This window comes from Scyliorhinus canicula, chromosome 12 (assembly GCF_902713615.1).
Source record: "Scyliorhinus canicula chromosome 12, sScyCan1.1, whole genome shotgun sequence".
Classification (NCBI taxonomy): Eukaryota; Metazoa; Chordata; class Chondrichthyes; order Carcharhiniformes; family Scyliorhinidae; genus Scyliorhinus; species Scyliorhinus canicula.
The window spans coordinates 132,929,352-132,950,999 of NC_052157.1; positions in this window are offsets into that span (position 1 = coordinate 132,929,352).

Below are 21,648 nucleotides of genomic sequence, written 5' to 3' on the forward strand. Positions count from 1 at the left end.
ATGCAGGCATACCCCCAATCCCCCCACACCTCCGCAATGCAGGCATACCCCCAATCCCCCCACACCCCTGCAATGCAGGCATACCCCCAATCCCCCCACACCCCCGCAATGCAGGCATACCCCCAATGCCGCTCACACCCCCGCAATGCAGGCATCTCCACCTCACCCCGCAATGCAGTCATACCGCCAATCTCACTCACACAACCGCAATGCAGGCATACCCCATATCCCCCCACACCCCGCAATGCAGGCATACCTCCAATCCCCCACACCCCCGCAATGCAGGCACACCCCAATCCCCCCAAACCCCCGCAATGCAGGCAGACCCCCAATCCCCCCACACCCCCGCAATGCAGTCATACCCCCAATCCTGCCCACACCCCCTCAATGCAGGCATACCCCCAATCCCGCTCACACCCCCGCAATGCAGGCATACCCCCAATCCCACCCACACCCCCGCAATGCAGGCATACCCCCAATCCGCTCCACACCCACGCAATGCAGGCATACCCCCAATCCCGCTCACCCTCCCGCAACTGCAGGAATACCCCAATCCCCCACACCCCCGCAATGCAGGCACACCCCAATCCCGCCTCACACCCCGCAATGCAGGATACCCCCAATCCCACCCACACCCCCCCTCAATGCAGGCATACCCCCAATCCCCCACACCCATGCAATGCATGCATACCCACAATCCCCCCACACTCCTGCAATGCAGGCATACCCCCAATCCCGCTCACACCCCCGCAATGCAGGCATCTCCCACCTCACCCCCGCAATGCAGTCATACCGCCAATCTCACTCACACAACCGCAATGCAGGCATACCCCCAATCCCCCCACACCCCGCAATGCAGCATCCCCCCAATCCCGCTCAACCCTCGCAATGCAGGCATACCCCCAATACCCCCACACCCCCGCAATGCAGGCATACCCCCAATCCCGCTCACCCCTCCGCAATGCAGGCATACCCCCCAATCCCCCACACCCCGCAATGCAGGCATACCCCCAATCCCGCTCACCCTCCCGCAATGCAGGCATACCCCCAATCCCCCACACCCCCGCAATGCAGGCACACCCCCCAATCCCGCTCACACCCCCGCAATGCAGGCATACCCCCAATCCCAACCCACACCCCCTCAATGCAGGCATACCCCCAATCCCCCCAACCCCTGCAATGCAGGCATACCCCCAATCCCCCCACACTCCTGCAATGCAGGCATACCCCCAATCCCGCTCACACCCCCGCAATGCAGGCATACCCCAATCCCGCCCCACAACCCTGCAATGCAGGCCTATCCCCAATCCCCCCACACCCCTGCAATGCAGGCATACCCCAATGCCCCCACACCCCGCATCCAGGCATACCCCCAATCCCGCCCACACCCCCGCAATGCAGGCATACCCCCACCCCGCAATCCAGGCTACCCCCAATCCCGCCCACACCCCGCAATGCAGTCATAACCCCAATCCGGCCCACACCCCCGCAATTGCAGTCATACCCCCAATCCCCCCACAACCCCAGCAATGCAGGCATACCCCCAACCCCCCCCACCCCCGCAATGCAGGCATACCCCCAATCCCCCCCACACCCCCGCAATGCAGGCATAACCCCAATCCCGCCCACACCCCCGCAATGCAGGCATACCCCCAATCCCCCCACACCCCCGCATGCAGGCATACCCCCAATCCACTCACACAACCGCAATGCAGGCATACCCCCAATTCCCCCACCACCCCGCAACGCAGGTATTACACCCCAATCCCCCCACCTACCCCGCAATGCAGGGCATACCCCCAATACCCACACACCCCGCCACAATGCAGGCATACCCCCAATCCCCCCACACCCGCAATGCAGGCATACCCCAATCCCCCCCACCCCCCCGCAATGCAGGCATACCCCCAATCCCCCACACCCCCGCAACGCAGCATACCACCAATCCCCACACCCCCGCAAACAGCATAACCCCATCCCCCCACACCCCCGCAACGCAGGCATCCCCCCAATCCCCCCACACCCCCGCAATGCAGGCATACCCCCAATCCCGCCCACACCCCCGCAATGCAGGCATACCCCAATACCACCCACACCCCCGCAATGCAGGCATACCCCCAATCCCCCACACCCCGCAATGCAGGCATACCCCCAATCCCGCTCACACCCCCGCAAGCAGCATACCCCCAACCCCCCCCACACCCCCGCAATGCAGGCATAACCCCCAATCCCCCCCACACCCCCGCAATGCAGGCATACCCCCAATCCCCCCCACACCCCCGCAATGCAGGCATACCCCCAATCCCGCCCCCACCCCCGCAATGCAGGCCTACCCCCAATCCCACCCACACCCCCGCAATGCAGGCATACCCCCAATCCCCCACACCCCCGCAATGCAGGCATCCCCCCAATCCCCCCACACCCCTGCAATGCAGGCATACCCCCAATCCCACCACACCCCCGCAATGCAGCATACCCCAATCCCGCTCACCACCCTGCAATGCAGGCATACCCCCAATCCCCCCATACCCCCGCAATGCTGGCATACCCCATCCCCCCCACACCCCCGCAATGCAGGCATACCCCCAATCCCCCCACACCCCCGCAATGCAGGCATACCCCCAATCCCGCCCACACCCCCGCAATGCAGGCATACCCCCAATCCCGCCCACACCCCCGCAATGCAGGCATACCCCCAATCCCCCCACCACCCCCGCAATGCAGGCATACCCCCAATCCCCCCTCACCCCCGCAATGCAGGCATACCCCCAATCCCCCCACACACCCCGCAATGCAGGCATACCCCCAATCACCGCCCACACCCCCGCAATGCAGACATATCCCCAATCCCGCTCACACCCCCGCAATGCAGGCATACCCCCAATCCCCCACACCCCGCAATGCAGGCATACCCCCAATCACCGCCCACACCCCGCAATGCAGGCATATCCCCAATCCCCCACACCCCGCAATGCAGGCATACCCCCAATCCCGCTCACACCCCCGCAATGCAGGCATACCCCCAATCCCGCTCACACCCCCGCAATGCAGGCATATCCCCAATCCCGCTCACACCCCGCAATGCAGGCATACCCCCAATCCCGCTCACACCCCCGCAATGCAGGCATACCCCCAATCCCGCTCCACACCCCCGCAATGCAGGCATATCCCCAATCCCGCTCACACCCCCGCAATGCAGGCATACCCCCAATCCCGCCCACACCCCCGCAATGCAGGCATACCCCAATCCCACCCACACCCCCGCAATGCAGGCATACCCCCAATTCCCCCACACCCCCGCAATGCAGGCATACCCCCAATCCCCCCACAGCCTGCAATGCGGCATACCCCCAATCCCACCCACACCCCGCAATGCAGGCATACCCCCAATCCCGCTCACCACCCTGCAATGCAGGCATACCCCCAATCCCGCCCACACCCCCGCAATGCAGGCATACCCCCAATCCCCCCACACCCCCGCAATGCAGGCATACCCCCAATCCCCCCACCACCCCCGCAATGCAGGCATACCCCCAATCCCCCCACACCCCCGCAATGCAGGCATACCCCCAAACACCGCCCACACCGCCGCAATGCAGGCATACCCCCAATCCCGCCCACACCCCCGCAATGCAGGCATACCCCCAATCCCCCCACACCCCCGCAATGCAGGCATACCCCCAATCACCGCCCACACCCCCGCAATGCAGGCATACCCCCAATCCCCCCACACCCCCGCAATGCAGGCATACCCCCAATCCCGCTCACACCCCCGCAATGCAGGCATACCCCCAATCCCGCTCACACCCCGCAATGCAGGCATATCCCCCAATCCCGCTCACACCCCCGCAATGCAGGCATATCCCCAATCCCGCTCACACCCCCCGCAATGCAGGCATACCCCCCAATCCCGCTCACACCCCCGCAATGCAGGCATACCCCAATCCCGCCCACACCCCCGCAATGCAGGGATCACCACCTCACCCCCGCAATGCAGGCATACCCCAATCCCCCACACCCCCGCAATGCAGGCATACCCCCAATCCTGCTCATCACCAGCCGCCCCCCCCCACTCCCCGCATCACTCTCACATATATAATAGGAAGTCCTTGATCGGTTTGTCTGTAGGCTCCACCCTGTCCCCTCCTTTGGCTGCACCCACCTGCCAGTGGGCAGCAGTACCAGGGCACTGTCCAACCATGTCCCTCACCACCTGATGGCTGTACCACCTCTGAGCCCCTGGCGTGGTCAGCGATATAACAGCGGCGGCGGGGGGAGTGGAGGTGGGAGTGGGGGTGGGGGGGGGGGAGGGGATGGGGGGGGGCGACATATGGCAAACTCTGAAGCAATGGCTTAAAGCCGTTTAAAATATTAAAATACATTTCAATGCGTGGTAAGCTAGTTCACACCCTTGCTGTCTGTGAACCTGATTACATCGCTGCCAGGGAGGAGGCGGGGAAGATCTTAAACTGAGATCTCTCGGGCACAATTCCAGGAAAGGTAACGACCACAAAGGGATTTGCTTCTGCGTGGAACGGTGCTGAAAAAATCACACCATTTAAATCTGAAATGAACTCAGATAATTTTGGAAACAATCGAATTGATTTGTCAACAGTGGAAATTTAACAAAGCAACTTCTTGTGTCCAAGAGAGATCGTTAAGCAGAGCACATCAAAAAGTAAAAACCTCACACTTCTGGTGAAATGTCTCTAACCAAAGTGTGAATCAGATCATTTCTCTCTTCAAGTGCTGACAACACCACCGTGCATTTCTAACATAGTGATGACATTTGAAAATTCTCATTTGCTTTTTGACAGCTGTTATGATTTATTCCATTGCAAAGGTTCTCTGTGTGGTGAATGTGATTCACACTATATATAGTTGCCAATATCACTCCATGTATATATGTTCATTATCTACCCGTTGTAAGATCAATGCTGTATATAGTTGCCAATATAACTCCGTGTATATATGTTCACTATCCACCATTGTAAGTGCAGTTGCACTATCCGACCACCAGGGGGAAGTCGCTCTGGGAGTACGCGAGAGTTTGTACTGGGCTCCTCCCTTGGCTCCACCCAGGACTCCTCCCCCTGGGACCGATGTATAAAGATCAGTGCCTTAGAGCCAGCCTGCCAGTTCATCTGAAGTTCAACGACAAATAGGCTGGCTCTGTTGTAAGTGTATTAAAGCCTCTGTTCAGATCCAACTACACGTGTTCGCTGAATTGATGGTTCCATCAATTTAATACACTTAAGAAGCTGCCGAAGTAAAGCATGGAATCCGCTCTAAAACCAGGACATCTAGAACTCGATCCGTAGGATGCAGAGGCGAAAGAAACCTTCTGCCACTGGCTGAAATGTTTTAAGGCCTACCTGGCCGAAATCAGCACCGCTGAAACTACGGAGGAACAAAAGCTCAGCCTACTGCATGCGAGAGTAAGCCACAGAATTTCTACACAACTAAATCCAGCCGATTCCTATACCGCAGCGCTGGCGATTTTGGACAAAATGTATATTAGGCCCATGAACGAGGTCTTTGCCCGCCTTGTGTTCACGACTCGTCAACAACGGTCTACTGAAACTTTAGCTGAATTTGCACGCGAGTTGAGCAATCTCTCAAATGACTGCAATTACCAGGCCGTAACCGCGGCCGAACATGAGGAGCTTGCTGTGCGGGATGTTTTTGTAGCGGGCCTTCGATCTAGCTACGTACGCCAGAGACTATTAGAAAATGGGGCCCAGGGCTTAGAGACTAACGTAGAGGCTGCTATCACAATGGAAGTTTCCTTCCGCAGCCTCAACTCGTTTCCCGCGGACACCGCTAACCCCGCATGGGCCCCCGACCTGAGGACCCCCCAAGCCTGTGCCGCAAGGCCCCCCAGCTATCTCGCTGCCACAGCCGGTCGCCCTATTGTCCCAGTCAACTACTCAAGCTATCCAGCTGCTCCAGCTAATTACTCAGCTTCCCCAGCCAGCTACTCAGCTCGCCAAACCAGATATTCAACTGCTCCAGCCTACCACTTCTGTGGACAAGGCCAGCACCCGCGGCAGCACTGCTCAGCCCGATCTGCGACCTGCAGCAGCTGCGGGAAGAAAGGCCACTATGTTGGACTGTGCCTCGGCAGAAGGGCCCCAGCCCTCAACACCCCAACAGTCCAAAAACATCGCCTGCAGCACCAGCAGGCCCGCGGGGCCCGAAACGCTGCGGCCTATGCTCAGGCTCCGCCCCCTCCTGCCACGTGCGATCCATGGGGGCCGCCATCTTGGCAAACCTCCACCATGCGGCCGGCCACGTGCGATTCATGGGGGCCGCCATCTTGGACGCCATCTTCATCACCACCCTCCACGTGCGATCTACGGGCCCTAGCTGCATCCCCAGACTCAAACAGCTCATCGGAGAGTACGACCTCCCCGGGCAGTCACCACATGGCCCGCAACTCAGCGCAGTGTTCCTGCATCAAGCTCGCCAGAACGCAGCGGCATCTACTCGACAAGACGCCCGATCGGAAGAATTCGACTCCCCCGGGCACCCACCACGCGGCCCGCAACTCAACGCGGTCACCCTCGACCAATGTCGCCCCAAGCATCTGAGAAATTCGATGACGGAGGTCCAGATCAACGGGTACAACACGTCGTGCCTCTTCGACTCCGGGAGCACAGAGAGCTTCATACACCCAGAGCTGGTAAGACGCTATTCCCTCCCTATTTATCCCGTCAACCAAACTATCGCCCTCGCTTCGGGCTCCCATTCCATCCAAATCCAAGGCCGCTCTACAGCAACGCTAACGATTCGAGGCGCTAGCTATTCCAAATTTAAACTGTATGTCTTGCTCGACCTCTGCGCGCCACTCCTCTTAGGCTTGGATTTCCAATGTAATCTCAAGAGTCTCACCCTCAGCTTCGGCGGGCCCCTGCCCCCACTTACTATCTGCAGCCTCGCCACGCTGCGCATCGCCCCCCCTCCTCTCTTCGCCAACCTCACCCCGGATTGCAAACCAGTAGCCACCCGCAGCAGGCGGTACAGCCTGCAGGATAGGGTATTTATCAGAATGGAGGTCCGCAGGCTGCTCAGTGAGGGGAATCATAGAGGCCAGTAACAGTCCCTGGAGAGCTCAGGTGGTGGTCGTCAAGACCGGGGAAAAATTCCGTATGGTCGTCGATTATAGCCAGATCATCAATCGCTTTACGCTCCTAGACGCGTATCCCCTCCCCAGAATTGCAGACATGGTAAACCAGATCGCATAATATCGGGTATTTTCCACGATGGATCTGAAGTCTGCATACCACCAGCTCCCAATCCGCCCGGAGGACCGCCACTACACGGCGTTCGAGGCCGATGGCCACCTCTTCCATTTCCTCCGGGTTCCCTTCAGCGTCACTAACGGGGTTTCGGTGTTCCAACGAGCAGTGGACCGAATGTAGACCAGTACGGGTTGCGGGCCACGTTTCCGTATCTGGATAATGTTACCATCTGCGGCCATGACCAGCAGGACCACGACGCCAACCTCTACCGTTTTCTCCAGATGGCCCAAAAATTAAATCTTACATGTAACAAGGAGAAATGCCTGTTCCGCACAAACAGACTAGCCATCCTCGGCTACGTCGTGGAGAACGGAGTCCTGGGCCCAGACCCAGACCGCATGCGCCCCTTCTTAGAACTCCCCCTCCCCCATGGCCCCAAGGCCCTCAAACGGTGCTTGGGGCTCTTTTCGTACTACGCCCAGTGGGTCCCCCAATATGTGGACAAAGCCCGCCCACTCTTCAAGGCCACACTATTTCCCCTGTCTGCTAAGGCGCGCCAGGCCTTCAGCTGCATCAGGGACGACATCGCCAAAGCAGCCATGCGGGCGGTGGATAAATCCATTCCCTTACAGGTTGAGAGCGACGCCTCAGAGGTAGCGCTAGCAGCCACTTTAAACCAAGCAGGGCGGCCCATTGCATTTTTCTCCCACACCCGATTTCAAAGGGCCATTCCCCTCCACTAACAAAAACATTTACTTCCTTAACATTATTGACGAGTTCTCCCGCTTCCCCTTCGCCATCCCATGCCCCAATATGACCTCCCACACAGTCATTAGGGCCCTGCATAGTGTCTTCACCCTGTTCGGTTTCCCCAGCTACGTACACAGTGACCAGGGTGCGTCCTTTATGAGTGACGAGCTGCGTCAGTACCTGCTCGACAAGGGCATCGCCTCGAGCAGGACTACCAGCTACAACCCCAGGGGGAACGGACAGGTGGAGAGGGAGAACGCAACGGTCTGGAAGACCGTCCTACTGACCCTCAGGTCCAGGAAGCTCCAAGTTTCCCAATGGCAGGAAGTCCTCCCTGACGCACTCCACGCAATTAGATCCCTCCTGTGTACAGCTACAAACCAAACCCACCATGAGCGGCCCTTCATTTTTTGCAGGGGCACTACCACAGGGGTCTCACTTCCGGTGTGGCTGAGGATGCCAGGCCCGGTTCTCCTAAGGAAGCACGTCAGGGCGCACAAGACCGACCCCATTGTTGAAAAGGTGCGCCTGCTTCATTCCAACCCACAGTACGCATTTGTTGAGTTCCCGAACAGTCGCCAGGACACAGTATCCCTCCGGGACCTGGCACCCGCTGGATCCAGCCCCCCATCTACCCTCACCGAGGAACTCCTTTCCCCGTTTTCTATGCGGCCGCCCCCTTGCGCCCCCGATTCTGCGAGCTCACCCCACCAGTCCCGAGCGCCAGGTAGTCCTGCTCGAGGCGATGCCCTTGTCGAGCAGGTACTGACGCAGCCCCCCCGCGCCCCCAGTCTCCATTCGACCAGGAGGTGTATGAGGCTCGGACAAGACTCGCCCCGGAGCCGGCAACCATACTCCAGACCTCGACTCCCGCCCAGCCACCGCAAGAGGCTGTAACCCCGGTGCTCCGCAGATCAAAACGGACAATTCGTCCACCGGACAGACTGACTCTTTGAGCCATCACCCCCGCCGGACTTGATTTTTTTAACAGGGGGTGAATGTGGTGAATGTGATTCACACTATATATAGTTGCCAATATCACTCCATGTATATATGTTCGTTATCTACCCGTTGTAAGATCAATGCTGTATATAGTTGCCAATATAACTCCGTGTATATATGTTCACTATCCACCATTGTAAGTGCAGATGCACTATCCGACCACCAGGGGGAGTCGCTCTGGGAGTATGCGAGAGTTTGTACTGGGCTCCTCCCTTGGCTCCACCCAGGACTCCTCCCCCTGGGACCGATGTATAAAGATCAGTGCCTTAGAGCCAGCCTGCCAGTTCATCTGAAGTTCAACGACGAATAGGCTGGCTCTGTTGTAAGTGTATTAAAGTCTCTGTTCAGATCCAATTACACGTGTTCGCTGAATTGATGGTTCCATCACTCTGAATAAGGTGTCATCCTTTCAAAATTACAACCTCTTTGAGTTTCTTCCAATTACAGAATGAAGAATAAGTCCTTGTCGTACTGCCCTGGTCTTGTGCCACAATAATATTTGAGCTCTGCCAGATGTCAATTCTTTTCCACGTCCTAAATGTTTTCTCTTATGAAGACAAAAGCCGCACCTAGTATAAATGAGTGAAGACAGAATGGAATATTGTAGGTAAGATTTTCGAATCTCTAATTAATATTGGCGAACTCAGAATGGATGTGGCAGCTGTCAGTGGTCTCTTATATTCACAGTCAATAACAAGGGGTAGGTGGAGTTAGAAATAATGCACACCTAAATGAGCAGTTGTAGAATCGCGGCTGCAAACTTGACCGTTGACTATAGAGGTACATACCGCTCATTTATTCTGTACATTAATGATCTTTGTGTCAAAACCTAGTAATCAGGAGTTTTAGTGCTGAATAGCGAGAACCATTATTAATCAAAATGGCCTCAGTGCACCATTATCCATAGTTTTGATGTGTAAAGTGCATGACTAATTATTTTCTAAGGTGAGGAAAAATTTGGAAAGTTGAAGAGAAAAGACAAGGTACAGTGCTGGACAGTGATACGGGTGATGATACCCAGAGTGTGATAGAAAGGGACCATAACTTGTAGGAGCAAAGTGGGCCATTCAGCCCATCGTGTCTGCCCTACCATTCAATAAGATCATGATTGATGCACTTTCTCACCTTATATTCGTAACCCTTGATTTGATTTGATTTATTGTCATGTGTACCGATGTACAGTGAAAAGTATTGTTCTGTGTACTGTCCAGACAGATCGTTCCATACATGAAAAAACATAGGACATACATAAATACACAATTTAAATACATAGACACAGGCTTTGGGTGAAGCACACAGAGCGTAGTACTACTCAGTCGAGAAGATGTGTGATGAGATCAGTTCAGTCCATAAGAGGGTCGTTTAGGAATTTGGTAACAGTGGAGAATAAGCTGATTTGAACCTGTTACTGTGTATTCTCAGACTTTTGTATCTCCTTCCTGATGAAAGAGGTTGGAAGAGAGAATAACCAGGGTGGGAGGGGTCTTTGATTATGCTTTCCCTCTTTCCAAAAGCAGTAGGAGATGTAGATAGAGTCAATGGATGGGAGGCGGTGTTGTGAGATGGACTGGGCCGTGTTCACTACTTTCTGTAGTTTCTTACCATCTTGGGCCGAGCAGTTGCCAGACCAGGCTGTGATGCAGCGAGAAAGGATACTTTCTATGGTGCATCTGTAAAAATTGGTGAGAGTCAACGTGAACCAATTTCCTTAGTTCCCTGAGGAAGTATAGGTGCTGTTGTGCTTTTTTGGTTGTAGCATCAACATAGATGGACCAGGACAGATTGTGGGTGATGTGCACACCTAGGAATTTGAAGCTGTCAACCATCTCCACATCAGCACCATTGATGCAGACAGGGGTGTGTATGATACTTTGCTTCCTGAAGTCAATGATCAGCTTTTTAGTTTTGCTGATGTTGAGGGAGAGATTGTTGTCATTACACCACGCCACTAGGTTCTCTATCTCCTCATGTACTCTGACTTCTCGTTGTTCGCGATCCGACATACTACGGCCGTGTTATCAGCAAACTTGTAGATGGTGTTGATTCCCTTACTGATTAAAAAGTTGTCTATCTCAGCCTTGAACATATTCAACAACCCAGCCCTCTACAATAAAGAATTCCACAGATCCCCTACAATTTGAGAGAAGAAATTCATTCTCATCTCTGTCTTAAATTACTGACCCCTGACTGTGAGATTATGCCCTTTGGTCCTAGACACCCCCATAAGGGGAAACAACCCCTCAGCATTTACCCTGCCAAGTGCCCTGTGAATCCTATATGCCTCAATAAGGTTGCCTCTCATTCTTCTAAACTTCGATGAGAACAGGCATGTTGGGTGAACTGTACCTCAACCCTTTTTAACATCCTAGACAAATCTCAGTGAATCTGCTTTAATTCCAATCATTTAGTTTATTGGTTTTCCTGATGTCTACTCACACAGTTTTTCACAGTTTCTGAAAGTTTGCTTCAGATATTACCAGTCCAGGTTGTCATACAGTTTGTCACACAGTTTATAAAAAGTTTGTTTCAGATATTACCCATCTAAAAACTGGCCAAATGCAATCCTATGGGGAGAGTGTGGCCTGTCTCAGAGCTCAGAACCCCGTGTCTTCAGTCTTCAGCGACGGTTGGTCTCGAATCCTCTCTCCGCCTGTCTCCAATAGGCTTCCTTTTATCCTTCTTTGCTTCCTGTGTGTGTTACTTAGCTCAGGACTCAATGTTCCTCTGAACTGTGAGTCCCCGGCTCCCTGCAGATACAACCCTCAATCTTTTCCTTTTTCTGCAGGTGGCCACTGCCTGGGCGAAGTATGTTGTTAACTACATCAACTTAGTTCATCATATGCTCGCATCAACTTCAGGAATGTTTAGTCTCGTACGTAGCCTGCTCCAATATTGAAACCATTTTCTCCACTTTCAGCAGTTTCACTGTACTACTTGCGTCTGCTTCGATGTGAACTTCCTCTTCCCATTATGCTTAGTTTGGTCAATGTAAGTCCTTGTTGCTGTACATACTTACAGGCACCAACCTACTCAACCTCTCCTCATAAGAAAATCCCTCCATGCCCAGGATCAACTTAATGAACCTTCTTTGGACTGCCTCCAATGCCAGTATATCTTTCCTTAGGTAAGATGACCAAAACTGTTCACAGTATTCCATGTATGGCCTAACTAGTAATGGGGTCTGACCAGAGCCTTGTACAGCCTCAACAGTACATCGCTGCTCTTGTATTTCAGCCCTCTTGACATGACAACAACTGACAACTGAACCTGCATGTTAACCTTAAGAAAATCCTGAACTTCAGTCTTCAGCGATGGTTGGTCTCCTAAGTCTCTTTGTGCTTCTGATTTCCAAAGCCTGTTCCCATTTAGAAAAAAAGTTTATGCCTCTATTCTTCCCACCAAAGTGCATAACCTCACACTTTTCTACATTGTATTCTATCTGTCACTTCTTTGCCCACTCTCTTAGCCTGTCCAGGTTCTTCTGCAGCCTCTCTGCTTCCTCAACATAACCTGTCCCTCTCATATCTTTCTATTATCTGCAAACTTAGCAAAATACCCTCAGGTCCTTCTTCCAGATCATTAATGCATATTATGAATAGCTGTGGTCCCAACACTGACCCCTGTGGAACACCACTAGTCACCAGCTGCCATCCTTTATCCCCACTCTCTGCCTTCTGCCAGTCAGCCAATCCTCTATTCATGCTAGTACCTTGCCCCTAACACCATGGTACTTATCTTATTTAGCAGTCCTCCTATATGGCACCTTGTCAAAGGCCTTCTGGAAATCCAAATAGATCATGTCCGCTGGGTCCCCTTTGTCTAACATCTCGTTACCTCCTCAAAGCATGCTAATAGATATGTCAGGCATGACCTCCCCTTGACGAATCAATGCTGACTCAGCCCTATTTTACCATACACTTCTAAGTACTCTGCAATCTCATCCTTAATAATAGATTCTAAATTCTTACCAATTACCAAAGTCAGGTTAACCGGCATATAATTTCCTGTCTTCTGTCTCCCTCCCTTCTTAAACAGGGGTAATACACTAGCCATTTTCCAGTCCTCTGCGACCCTCCCTGCCTCAAGTGATTCCTGAAAGATGACCAGAAATGCCTCCACAATCTCCTCAGCTATCTCCTTCAGAACCCTGGAGCGTGGTCCATCCGGTCTGGGTGATTTATCCAGTTTTAGACCTTTTAGTTCACCCAGCACCTTCTCCTTAGTGATGGGCTCTTCACTCACCTCTGCCCCCTGACTCTCTTGAACTTCTGATAAGGCACTGGTGTCTTCCACTGTGAAGACGGTGCAAAGTACCTATTCAGTTCCTCTGCCATTTCTTTGTTCCCTATTACTATTTCTCCAGCCTCATTTTTCAGTGGTCCAATCTCCATTCTTCCCTCTCTCTTACTTTTTATAGATCGAAAAAAAATTCTTGCAATCTTCTTTTATATTACTAGCTGGCTAACACTCATACACTCATCTCAGGCAACAGGGCATGGAAGGCAGCAGGCTGTCTCAACCTCAGTTGTGGATCCTTGGGATACACCTAATCACAGCAGGGGGGTGAGGAAGAGTAAGAAACTATAGGCACCTAGTGGGCACAGGTCAACCAAGGCACCAGTAGAGATAAATTATCATTATTATATCGCTCTTGTATTGAACATCACTTTGTTCACCACATGGTGCTTCATGCCTGTCGAGTGTGAGAACGGCAGTGCTATGTCTCTCCGACCCCCCAGGCTGAAAATGCAGTAAAGGCGTGCTACTGCTGGCACAGCCCCCTAGGCCCCCATCCCTGCCCCCATCCCTGCCCCCGGCCTCCCCCAACCCCCCCATCCATTGAAGGTTCAACCCCTCCTCCCCAACCCCCCCGTCCATGAAAGGTTAAATCCACCAACCCCGAAAATCAATGCTCAGGCCTCCCATGTCAGCCAGTCTTCTCTAGCGATGAGGGTGTTAAGGGCTGAAAAGGTGTTGAGAGCCTTCCCACCTTGTACATAGGCGGAGAAAAACACCAGGACCCCGGACCTTGGAGGATTTGTCATCCAGCGTCTCTGAATAAGCCCATTAATTGGCAGGAGGCATTCAGCCCTCTGTCACGCAGTCAGACATCTCGCTGAGGATGCGAGGAGCATCATTTGGTCCTCTCTGCAAGTCATCATCGTTCTTCTGCAGCTCACGCATCACTACCCTGCTTATAGTGATGAACATAAGAAATTTTCATATTTTAAAGTTTATATTTAGTATTTTTACTGTGATTAAAGAAAAGAAAGGGAATTATTGATTTTTGCAAGAGCAATGTGACCTTTTATAACAAGACACAAAAATGTGGTGTGCTTTTCGCTTGCTGCTGGCATAGTTAATGGGGGGGGGGAACGGAGACAGGTTTGTCAGTTGCTTCTGGAACACCAGGCTGGACAGACATGGTTCAGTTTTGTTCTAATATTTATCTGCCAAAGTCTGTCTCAAGACAAGCAAGTAAAACCTGATTGTTAACCTTATTACAAGTGGTACTTTAATATATATCTGTACAGAGGCAGTGTTAGAAAACAAGTAAAAATGTTGTAACTGTTAAACGTAAGCTATTCCAAATCACACTTGTGCATTGCAATGCTGACTTAATTGGTACAATTGTCTCATCAAGGCAGGGTGAGGGAACTAATCAGGCAACTGGCTTCCCTTTGTGGTAGGCAAGGCACACCTGATTCTTGTGAAGACTGCAATTAGCATATCAACTTCCTCAGACAGCATCCTCATTCCCCTTGGGCTACAGTTTAAAGAAGCCTTCCAATTGGAACAGCCAGCCAGCCACCCAGATGCTAGTCCCTGGCAGCCTGGCCACCACAACCAGTGGCCTTGAACTTCCATACAAGTCCTGCCCTCTGGCTTCACAATGCTCAAAGACATGAAGGGCCATTAGGGCCTGCGAGCAAACCCCGCCCCAGAGATGCTGAGACTGAACCCCCCCCGGCACTGAGTTGAACTTTTCCGGGTCCCCTGCATCATCTCCAGTGCCCCCCACCTGGCACCCTCGATGGTAATGGTGACCTGAGAGCTCACTTCCAGTATCCCCTTCAGAGGTGAGGCCGCCAGGTTCTCATTTTTGTACAACTGTTATAAATTGCACCAATGTGACATCACGCCGGGGAGCCAATGAATATTCAGTGAATGGGAAAGACCCGGAGGGAGGGCTCACGAATATTATAATACATCAAAATTAGGTTCCCGACCTTCCACGGTGGTTTCTTCTTACACTGCTGACAAGGGGCCTGGAAAATTGGAAATAGCGATCTTGCCAGAGAGAATCGCATTTCTGATTCTCATTGAAATTTCTGCCCGCTTCGCGGTTCTCACTAAGGACTAATGTGGGCTCAAAATCAGCCGCTTATCACAATATAAGTGCTCTTGGTGTTGGAGGTAATATTTTAGCAAGGCTAGAGGATTAAGTGATAAGAAACAGAAATGTAAAAAATGGTTCATTTTCAGGTTGCCATTTTGGGATGCAAGCCCAAATGTAGCAATTCTGCCCTGGCTGGCTCCATTCCAGTGGTTAGTATTTCACAATTTTCCCCACTCAGAGTCAGGCTGAGTTCTGAATTACACAGTTTAGAGATGTCATGAATATCCCAGTCTGAGATCGGAAAACCTTTGACAGGTAAGTTCAAACTGTGTTGACAACTTCACGTAATTTCCAGGTCTCTTCCTGCACCAAATGGTGCACAAAGGCAGATTTTTGTCTGTTTTTGTAGCTGGCAATTACTGTAACAGGTTACTAGTCTGTCACCAGATGATTCTAGTTTGAGGGGTGCCACTCAGCACAACTGACACTGTCCAATTCTCTCCCATTTTTACCGCCAGCCATTGGCACATTGGAAGGTTGCAGGTTGACACTCAACATTTTTGGCCATGTTATGAACATACGTTCCTTGGCCATAATGTCCTGGGGCAGGACGTGAACCTGGAACTTCTGGCTCAGAGGCAGGGACAGTACCCACTGTGCCATAAACCTCCTTTTACTTCACGTCATGTTTTTTGTAAAGTGATTAATGATAGGGATTTGTTCTTAAAGGTAAGTGACTATTTAATTGACGGGCATTGTGAAACTGAAAAAGTGTTGACTTGCATTAGAGTAAATTATCTACTACATAAAACGCTCTTTTTCATTGAACTGCGTGATTATTCAGATTTGACCGTGCAGTTTGAGATTTAATAATTTTATTGGATGACAAATTAGCCATCTGTTCCCCTGCTTTTGAGCTCCAACCGTTGGTTGATGTCCTTGATCGACAGCTCAGACAGATGTACCTTTAAGCTTGAACAGATGTCTCGAGTCTTATTCTGATTTAAAGGTTTTAATGTATTCAGCTCAGGAGGCTTTGTTTATACAGCCATGCAATGAAATCCTATTATGAATACTTAGCTGAGCTCCAAATCCCATTAATAAATTCAGTTTAGGAGAGGATGTTAACCCAGTTGTGAAGGGGACTGAGAGTTTATTTATCTTGACAGTTTACTGACCATTTAAGAGGATTACTTTTTATGAAGTGTTTTTTTCAATAATTGTATGTTCACCTTGACAGTTTTAAGGCCAATTAAGAGGATTATGGTTTTCCAAAGTTGTTCTTGAATTAGTTTTTGTTTATTTTGACAGCCTCATGAACATAACAAGTCTGCCCAATGGTATTATAGAATTCTGTACAAAGTTGATACTGGATGAGTGGTCTTGGGATTTTGTGAATAAGTTTGGAAGGGGGTGAGTAGGCATGGGATGAAGAGGCATGGGAGTGTGTAGAGGGGAATGGAATGGATAGGAAGGGTCAAGGGAGGGGTTCATTAGGGCATTGCGTGGAAGCAAGACATGAGGTGCATGAGGAGTGGATGAGGGGATAGGCAGCTGAGGGTTAGGAGGCCTTATAATCATTACAATCACAGAATTGGGCTAATAGTCCAGCGATGTGAGATGGGCTTTCTTTTTTTGAATAAACATTTTACTGAGGTTTTTTTTTGGCATTGTAACAGCAGCAATATAAACAGTGTACATGAGAATATAAACATAGTGCAAATACCACCTCCCTCCCCAACCGGTCCCACCATTAATTAACGCCCTAATCTACACTATCCTAACCCCCCCCCCCCCCCCGCCCCCACCTCTGCTGATGATTCATTTTCCACGAAGGCGTCGACGAACGGTTGCCACCTCCGGGTGAACCCTAACAGTGACCCTCTCAATGCGAACTTGATTTTCTCCAAACAGAGAAAGCTAGCCATGTCCGATAGTCAGGTCTCCAACTTTGGGGGCTTTGAGTCCCTCCAAGCTGATTGTATCCATCTCCGGGCTATCAGGGAAGCAAAGGCCAGAACGTCTGCCTCTTTCTCCTCCTGGATTCCCGTGTCTTCTGACACCCCAAAAATCGCCACATCTGGACTCATTGCCACTCTTGTATTTAATACCTTGGACATGACGTCCGCAAACCCTTGCCAAAATCCCCTAAGCTTCGGACATGCCCAGAACATGTGGACATGGTTCGCTGGTCCTCACGCACATTTTGCGCACCTGTCTTCCACCCCAAAGAATCTGCTCAACCCTACTCAACGCGTCCGCCCAAAGGCCCTCCTCTATCTCTCTCCCCCCCCCCCCCCCCCCAGCTCCTCCTCCCACTTTCGCTTCAGCTCTTTGGTCTGCGTCTCCTCTGACCCCATAAGTTCCTTGTAAATGTCAGAGATGCTCCGCTCTCCTACCCATCCTCTGGAAACTACCCTGTCCTGAATCCCCCTTAGCAGCAGGAGTGGGAAGGTTGATACCTGTCTACGCAGAAAGTCCCACACCTGCAGATATCTAAATTTGTTTCCCCTCACCAATGCAAACTTCTCCTCCAGCGCCCTCATACTCGGAAAGTTCCCCTCGATAAACGTGGATTGGATTGGATTTGTTTGTTGTCACGTGTACCGAGGTACAGTGAAAAGTATTTTTCGGCAAGCAGCTCAACAGATCATTCAGTACATGGGAAGAAAAGGGAATTAAACAGAATTCAAGAAAATACAAGAAAATACATGAGAATACATAATAGGGCAACGCAATATATATACAATGTAACTAGAACATAGAACAGTACAGCACAGAACAGGCCCTTCGGCCCTCGATGTTGTGCCGAGCAATGATCACCCTACTTAAACCCACGTAACCCGTATACCCGTAACCCAACAATCCCCCCCATTAACCTTACACTATGGGCAATTTAGCATGGCCAATCCACCTAACCTGCACATCTTTGGACTGCATAAGCATTGGCATCGGATGAAGCATACATGGATGTAGTGTTAATGAGGTCAGTCCATAAGAGGGTCATTTAGGAGTCTGGTGACAGTGGGGAAGAAGCTGTTTTTGAGTCTGTTCGTGCGTGTTCTCAGACTTCTGAATCTCCTGCCCGATGGAAGAAGTTGGAAAAGTGAGTAAGCCGGGTGTGAGGGATCCTTGATGATGCAGCCTGCTTTCACCCGGCAGCGGGAGGTGTAGATGGAATCAATGGATGGGAGGCAGGTTCGTGTGATGGACTGGGCGGTATTCACGACTCTCTGAAGTTCCTTGCGGTCCTGGGCCGAGCAAGTCGCCCACCCTCTCAATCCCCGCTCTCCACCATATTCGGAACCCCCCGCATACTCCCCGGGGCAAACCGGTGATTATCACAGATTGGGGACCAGACCGGTGCTCCCACTGGCCCCACATATCTCCGTCATTGTCCCCAGACTTTCAGGGACGCCATCACCACGGGGCTGGTGGAGTACCGCGTCGGCAGGAACGGCAGAGGCGCAGTTACCAATGGCCCCAGACTGGTGCCCTTACAAGAAGCCGCCGCCATACACACCCATGACGACTCCCCCCCCTCCCCCCCCCCCCCCCCCCCCCCCACCCTGCCCCCCAACCAGCCACTTCCTAATCATGGCTATATTAGCCGCCCATTAATAATTGCTAAAGTTCGGCAGCACCAGCTCACCCTCTCACTGACTCCGCTCAAGCATTACCCTCCTCACTAGCGGGGACTTGCCCCCCTTCACACGAAGCCCGTAATAACTTTATGACCCACTTAAAAAAGATCAGTGGAGGGCAGCACGGTGGCCTAGTGGTTAGCACAACCGCCTCACGGCGCTGAGGTCCCAGGTTCGATCCTGGCTCTGGGTCACTGTCCGTGTGGAGTTTGCACGTTCTCCCCGTGTCTGCGTGGGTTTCGGCCCCACAACCTAAAAATGTGCAGAGTAGGTGGATTGGCCACGCTAAATTGCCCCTTAATTGGAAAAAATAATTGGCTAATCTAAATTTAAAAAAAAAGATCAGTGGAATAAAGATGGGGAGACATTGAAATACAAACAGGAATCTCGGGAGGACCGTCATTTTCACCGTTTGGACTCTCCCAGCTAGAGACAACGGGAGCGTATCCCATCTCCGGAAATAATCTTTCATCTGATCTACCAACCGGGCCAAGTTCAATTTATGTAGCCGGTCCCAATCCCTAGGTACCTGAAACTGTCCTCTACCAATCTAATCGGCAGTTCCTCCAGTCTCCTCTCCTGACCCCTCGCCTGGACCGCAAACATCTCGCTCTTCCCCATATTAAGCTTGAGATGGGCTTTCTAACCTGGTTACATCAGTATCCACCCTCATCTATTCTTGTCTCCACCCTGCATCGGACATGTGGCTGTGGTGGGTGGGCATGGCCACTTAGGATGGAAATGGCCTGACTCACGATTCCACCTCTTAAGTGGGTGAATCTGGCCCAATGTGTTTGCAAAGGAATACAGATAGGTTAAGTGAGTGATCAGAAAATTAGCAGATATAATATAACATGGGAAAATGTGAAGTTGTCCACTTTGGCAGGAAGAATGGGAAAGCAAAATGTTATTTGGATGGAGAGAGTCTACAGAATGCCACGGAACTGTGGGATCTGGGTGTCCTTGTAAATAAATCCCAAATGTTAGGACGCCTGGGGCTGGATTCTCCGCCCTGCCGCGCCTCATTTCTGCCACGACCCGCCCGCAGGATTCTCCGTTACGCCGGCTGGTCAATGGGGTTGCCATTGTGGGGCAGCCCCACGCCATCGGGGAAACCCCCGAGTGCTGGCAAAACGGAGAATCACGCCGGCGGAGAATCCCGTCCAGGTACAGGAAGGCAAATGTAATAGTGACCTTTATTGCAAGGGGAGCAAGGAAGTCATACTGCAACAGTGCAAGGCATTGGCAAGATCACACTTAGACTACGGTATACAGTTTTGGCCTCCTTATTCAAGGAGGGATATATTTGCATTGGAGGCAGGTAAGAGAAGATACACGAGGTTGATCTTGGATGAACAGTTGTCTTATGATGAAAGTGTGAGCTGGTTGGTCCTATGCCCACTAGAGTTTCGAAGAATGATGGGGATCTTATTGAAATGCATAAATCCTGAGGGGGCTTGACGGGGTAAATGCTGAAAGAATGTGTCCCCTCTTTGGGGAATTTAGAACAAGGCAGCGCAGTTTCAGAACAAGTGGTCTCCCATTTCAGACAAGAATGAGGAGGAATTCCTTTTCTCAGAGGGTCACCTAAGAATGGAATTCTCCATCCCAGGAACTGGGTCATTGAATATGTTCAAGGCTGAGTTCGACAGATTTTTGAACTACAAGGGAGTTAAGGGTTATAGGGATCAGGCAGGAAAGTGTAAGTTGAAACCATGGTGAGATCAGCCACAATCTTAGTGAATGGTGGAACAGGCTCGATGGGCCGAATGGCCTACTCCTGCGCCTTACATTCTTAACAGGCTGGTTAGATTTACAGATGTGTGAGGTAAGGTGATGAAGCTGACAGTCAATGATTCTTATTATGATTCAAACACAAACAAAAATAGTAATTCTAAATTGGTTTCTATATTCATGAAAAGGAAATAGAATATTACCATTCTTACCGGTTATGCCCATGCTCCACCTTTCAACAAGATATCAAGTGAATGGGCTGAGGTTTATGCTCTTGTTCCCCGAGATGAGTTTACGTATCAATGATAAAACGGTGTCATCTTGCAAGAATGTTGTTGCCCAAGGATGTAGGTTTTATTATTGCAAGCCCCTCGGGAGGATCAGCTTCCAACTGTGGATTCAGAGTCAGAACATTTTTTTCACCCTCTCTGATTTTAATATTTCTTTTGTGATGAAGTTGATATTACCCCTTCACTGATGCACTGGAAAGGTGACACATTTATTACGTACCGGTTGAATTCCCCATGGCATTATCTTTTCTCCACTTTTGTGTATGTTTTTCAATCTCTATCTGATTATCATAGCTGTTCTTTCCCTGAGGCACTCAATTTCTACATCTTACTCTTGCCCAGAATAAAAATTAAAATAGCAGTGAACATTTCGGGTGGGATTCTCTGTTCCCCCAGCTGGGTGTTTTTCGGCGATGTGCCATGCGCTGGCGGTGTGGTCCTTTCTTCCCGCCGCTTGTCAATAGGCCTTCTCATTGAAGCCACACCATGCCGCTGGGACGCTCAGTGCCAGGGATGCGATATAGGCGGGTCGCAATAGCCGGAGAATTCCGGCCTTAATTGTTGGGTGTGGTTACCAGCATTGGATGTCAGAGAGATGGCACAAAGCACACAGCTATGAGACTGTTGAAGCTGAGGGGTCTGGA